This window comes from Centroberyx affinis, unplaced genomic scaffold (assembly GCF_046629955.1).
Source record: "Centroberyx affinis isolate AG114_WGS23_722 - 3 ecotype Tasmania unplaced genomic scaffold, CSIRO-AGI_Caff_v1 ptg000024l_1, whole genome shotgun sequence".
NCBI lineage: Eukaryota > Metazoa > Chordata > Actinopteri > Beryciformes > Berycidae > Centroberyx > Centroberyx affinis.
The window spans coordinates 352,300-358,646 of NW_027278738.1; positions in this window are offsets into that span (position 1 = coordinate 352,300).

Sequence of the window (6,347 nt, forward strand, 5' to 3'; positions counted from 1 at the left end):
AGCCATATGCTTTCATTTCTCATTTCATTATCTACTGTCTCTTTGAATGATACACCCAGACTTGGCAAACAGACTTGTTTGAGTAGATCAGGAGGGAGAGGGGAGGATTTCAACATATTACACTATCTATCTATCTATCTATCTATCTATCTATCTAATGCTGCAGGCCTTAAGAAGGGTCTTGGAAGTTTAGTTATAAAAATGAACTGCTGTTTCCAGATGAAGCCTGGATCATTCTGCTATAGAGCCTCCAGTGTAAGCATGATCTATGGACCACCTGCACCACTTAACTCTGTAGCCTAGACCTATATTGTGCAACTGCCACGTCAAATAGGACAGGTTTGGCAATATTGCTCAATGTAGGCCTACAGCTACTGAAGATAGCCAAGACAGAAGCCTATGCAAACTCATCTGCAAACTCGGGGCTTTTGCGGCCCTTGGTGGTCAGCTTGGACCTAAACCTGAACTTGCACTGAACTTGAACGTGAACTTGGACCTGTTGCTCGAAGTAGCCTATCGTTTGTAAATTGCAGGTGTTGTTATTTCTGGCTGAGTGCCATTCGAAGCCGTAGACCGCATAACAGTTTAGCTAATTTATTAAATGTTAATGCGCAAACCGAATTAAGTCACTCATACTGGTAGGCTACTTACAGTAGCTTAGCAACCACGTTATCCTGTTCAGGAGCCAGATAGGTGGAAGAATAACATTTTATTATTATTGTTATAAGACTATTATTAATGACTAAAAACAAAAGCTTTATTGCTCATTTGTGAGCTTCTTTTAAAAATACAATGGTGTGTTACCACCGTTTTATAAAGGCAATGAGCCACTTGATGCTTTACAGTGACTCCCAGTGACTTCCCTAACGATGCCTCTCAGCTGTCCCAAAGGCACTATAATGCACGGCCTTGAATACTTTGTACATGCAGACTATGATTTATGACAGATTCCTCCACTCACTCTGCGCTGCAAGTGGGAGGGCACTCGTACGCATGCGCACTTTGTGTAGTGTCATCCCAGAAGTTGCCGACTGGTACCCTGACTGGACACGTTTTACCATTGTCAAGAGCAAGGACACCCGGACAGCGCGCTCACACACAGCAGCCAAGCCTCAACCGGACACAAGCTACCGAATAACTCTGGTGAGTAACGAGTAGCCTGTGTAGCATATGACGAGCCTCGCGGCGCGGCGTGTCAAGACAAAGAGCCTAGTGTAAGGAGAGCGAAATGAAACGGTTATTTTCCTTTCACATCTGAACTTGCGCTCTCCAACTGACCAGCTACTGTTAAATTAGCTAGCTCCATGCCGTAACTAGCTTTGCTATCTGACTGACTTAGCTAACGTATTAATCTACATCAGCTTATCTTCAGCTTCCGCGGTCGGTATTGATCCCTCTCATACGATAATCCTCAATTTATTAACCATCTGATATTAGAGGACAGTTTTGTATGTATTTCCATTCACTGCGGTGTGATGCTGGCACTATTATATCAGCGTATGATTATCATATCACACTCGAAATCAAAGAGGCTGCGCCCTGCTCCTCTGTGTTGTCTTGTTTGAGGATCTGCCGTTCTGGGTCAGTTAATGGGCACGAAGCCAAAACGCAAGCTTAGTAGCTGGGGCAGAGGAGAGATGGTGATGTTGAACCAGCTGTGATTCCAGTTTGTGCAATATTGCATTTAGCGAGCTAATGTGTCCTGTACATAGCTCAGTGAGTTCCACATGCCGCATGGTCGCCTCATTGACGGACAGTGTTGAATGGAAAGATCACACGACAGACACACGCACTGCCTCCCCCGTCCCGTCCCAGTCCCATTGTCCCAAAGCAACCAGGGCTGCTTGTTGTCTATTAATAACAGTGGAGCCAGAGGATAGGTGGACCAAATGAGTGACTGCTATTCACCAATTTAATGTTCCATTTGGGGTGGCGGGGTGGCCTACTGGTTAGAGAGACCGTCCTACAGCTAGATGACCGGAGTTCAAGCTCTGTTTTGGCAAACATCTGCCCTGCAGATCCTTGAGCAAGTCTCTGAATCCACCAGCTGTCTGTGACCTCTGACCTCCCTGGAGGGGTGTAAGTGAAAATAGAATTTCCCTGTGGGATCAATAAAGTGTCACATTATTCCCTTATAGCTGGCAGAACAGTTGACTCATTTTGTTATGAGAGTTTTATCCTTTACATTTAAAGCTTGTTTGGGTTACAAACCTAAGTAGCACGTCATATATAGTTTGGGATTTTATAGCAATCCCATGTTTCCCTTTCCACTTCTTCACTGATAATTGAGTGTAGATATGCCATAACAGGTATTTTCAAATATTACTAGACCCATGTGTGCCACAGAGACAGTAGTTCAAATTTGGAAGTGCATCAGTGAATGAGAAGAGACATGGGTTGAGGATTTTTGAGAAAGCTTTGGAAAGATGCAGCAGAGAGCATAACTGATATAAGAGGAATGTCGGTTGAGTCTGAGATTGAGAGAAAGGGAGAGAGAATTGGTGTAGACACGTCAGTGGTGTGTGTGTGTGTGTGTGTGTGTGTGTGTGTGTGTGTGTGTATGTACTGTATGTATGTGTGAAAGGAAGCGTGGTAATGATTCGAACCAGATGTGGGGAGAGCTTCAACTTGGAGTCATTAGTCTCAGTGCCGTTATCATTTCAATGTAATGGCTTTTGGATTCCAAAGTTTACCACCCACATTTCACTATTTTACCATCTAAACAGGTTTTCACAATAGAAAACATGAACATGATGGTTTGTACCAGTCAGAGCGGCTGCTAGAGTAGACTAACTTACCACAGTCATATTTGCCTGGGGGCTGGTGGTAATTTTATACCCTTTTCAAGCTGGAAACGAAGTTGGAATGCTGTGATGTGTGGTCTAGACCAGACCAGAGGGCAGCTCTGATGTTGTTAGGGCTGCCAGAATATAGGTGACCTTTCTCTTCAGTCACATTTCTGTTGATTCCCCTGACAAATTAGATTTTATGCATACAGTACCCTCCCTCAACACTCTTAACATTTTCAAAGTTTTTTGGCCCTCGAGTTCCTCACATGCCACAAGGAACCTAATAAATTTAGGCTGTACAGTGGAGGGTCTCTGAATGGTTTTCTTCATCTGTGGTAATTTGGTGAGTGCATGTACATGGCAAGCATAACTGCACATGTTTGAGGGAGTGGGATGTCATTGTATCTGTGTTTGCACACGTTTACTATGCACTTTTGAGTGTAAGTGTGTGAGAGAGGGATATTGGGGGCTAAGAGAGGGAAATGCTAGTATCAGCTTGTGCCTGTGAGAGTTAAGTGGTCATTAGTGCTAAGCTGGCAAGTATTAGACAGGCTTTTGACTGTAAAGAACAGCTTTATAATGCTTTATAATAGGACTTAATAGGAAATCTTTGAAGTAGTCCACCCAACTGAAGTTGAGAGAGTGACCACAAAGCAAGCCTTATTATTTCTTCATCCTTCACACTCTCAAATCTCGTTTCTCATATCTTTCATTTCCTGTTGTGCATTGGAGTTTAGCTTTAGAGTAAGTCATTTCACTGAGTCATGATGACGCTGTTATGTCGTATTCTGGCCCAAGTAAAAACTGTAAATCAAGAAGCTTGGCCCACAGTGAAATCAGAATTTAACTATAGTGTGATGTCTACTTGGCTCTAGCTGGCTAACTGAGTGGCTTACACTTATGCAGGCCTCAGTTTTCAGTGATTGATTCAGTCAGTTATCTCAGAAACAGTGTAGACTAAAGTTGTTTTTGTCACATGTTTTTGTAATATTTAAGCTGCTGAAGACTATTATTTGTTGTTTGATGGGGAATTCAGGTAGCTTCTGGCTCTCTATGTGCTTTGGTAAAGGGAATGCTTGTTACTGCAGAGCTGAATGGCCTCATTGATAACTCCTTGAGGAGTTGCCCTGCTTCACTGGCATGTACACACACACACACACACACACACACACACACACACACACACACACACACACACACACACACACACACACCACACACAGGCTCCAGCACAGAGCAGTTGGACGTCATACACAGGGGAGATAGCCACATAAATCAACTCCCACTGGTGTGGCCTGCTTCCCATTATGACTGGGCCCTGAACTGAAATCTCGGCCTCCTTTCCACTTTAGCAGCTGGTCCAAGTGATGTGGGGTCTGCTGGTGTGATGTACCTAAGACCCAAAAGGTTTCAGAGGCTCTGACGTTACTCTGGAAGGTCATCCAGTGCAACAGTCCATCCAGTTCTACAGTAACAGTTGTGTTGAGTATACAAGCTGTTAAACTTGTGGAGCACAAGAATGAAATTAATGAGGAACTAAGCAAAATTTCCCAACTGTATGTTGAATGTCAAGTTGCGCACATGCTCCTTTTTGAATTTCCTAGGTAGCATACGTTTATTTGGGGGAGCAAGTGCTACTAAAATGACCTTGCAGTGTGTAACTGGTAGCCTGCCCTGCCCCCCTCCCCTTCCCCATGAGTAAATTGAGAGGGCTGGCTGGTCCATGCCAGTGTCTCTTCTTGGTTCTTGGATAACCTATCTGTTCCCAAGTTCACTGGCAGAAGCAAGTCTCTGGTCAGTCATCAATGAGTCACTGACAGGCTGCAACTGGTTCTTCACCAGTACACATCATATTGTTTATAAGTGTAAGGAAATTGTATTCCCTTTTGAGGCTTCAGATGAGTTTTGCATGAGTGCCTCTTAGGTAATTATAGTCCAGGTCAGTTTGTGTGAGGTTAGTCAGTTAATTTGGATTAAGTGTAAATTAATCCTATTCATTTGGTTGTATTGAAGTGTAGACAGTGTGAGCTCCTGGCCCTGGCTCAGTTTCAACCGACTTCCAACATTTCCTTACTTTCATTTGCATCCCTTCCTTTCTCAAAAATCATCAGAGGAAGAACAGAAGGAATATTGGCCCCTCTTATTGTCCAATGTGTGAGACTCTATGTATCTTCTATTGAATAGAATACTTTAGCAAACCTACAGCATTTTTATTATTTAGCCTAACTTAAACTGCAAGGACGTGGGAAGGTTTTGGTTATATAACATAAAACAACAGCTTTAGGTACCAATTTCTTGTGAATAGTGTAGGTACCCATTATAATCCTCTTCAGGTCCCAACTTCCCAAGCCTCTCTTTGAGAAACATTGAACTTTCTCACAGCTACTTAACTAAAACTCTTAGATGTAACAGTAATATATCCACTCTGTCCAAACCCAGACCAATTGAGTTATGGCGGAGTGTCAGTTGTGTGTGTGTGTAACCCTGGTCTAATAATAAAGTTGTTTTATACTACAAGTGTTGCTGGAGTTTTGACCTTTTTGGAGTGTCAGTTGTGGCCTTCCTGATCCCAGAGGAATGCACCTGGCGCACATTCAGGTACACCGGCTCACATAAACGTAATAAAGTGCACACACGCATACAGTATATATATACACACACACAGTCTACTACACAAAAAGGTCAAATCAACACTTGTTTGTGTTTGTGTGTCCGTCCCCTTGAATAGCCATGTCTCCAGGTCACAGGAGGAGGCACTTTCATTATCAGACTGGCAGTACAGTTGCTGCTGTATTGTAGGTAGACACATGGCCTATAAACTGTGATGAAGAGAGAGGCGTGGATGTGGCGGTATCCTCCAGCTTCCTGTGTTTGGTTTGGTTTGTGTGTGCTACCATTTTTTGAACTAGGGTGTATAACTGAAATACTTTTGGGGGAAAAATGCATTTAAATGTGGTCTAGCTTTGCAGATTTGTTTTATTGACGATTTGCTTCAAGAGCACTTTTGTCAATTAGACATAATTCACATAATCACATAATTTATTCCAAGTTAATGCAATCTGGCCGTTGTCGTGAGTTGTGGTTTATGTCAGACCTGAGGGAAAACTGGCTGCAGTGTTACTCCTGTAGTCATCACATTCCTCCTGAACACAGGAAGGCCAGGCCAGGCCAGGCCGAGGTCAGGACCGATGCTTAGCATAGTCCTGGTTTGGTTAGCACTGGTGTATAAGTTACCACTTTGGAGCTTGTTTTTCAGTTGGTGAGCTCTATTACAGCAAGTAGGATAATGGTGTTCAATAGAATTTCAATCAGCAGCCTTATGAGTATTATTATTATGTTTTCATTTAAGTTATACCATTTTTTGTTCATTTGTAGTTGTAGTGAAACACACCCAAGGTTAGGTTCGGACTAGAGCTCCAGCGTTCCCCCAGAGATAGAGATGGATGTGTGTTTGCACAAGCATGTGAGGGTATGCATGACTGTGTGTTAGTGAGGTCACTGGAAGAGGGGTTATGTGGCAAACATCTCTGTGAGAAATATGAGAGGGCTGGTCCGTCT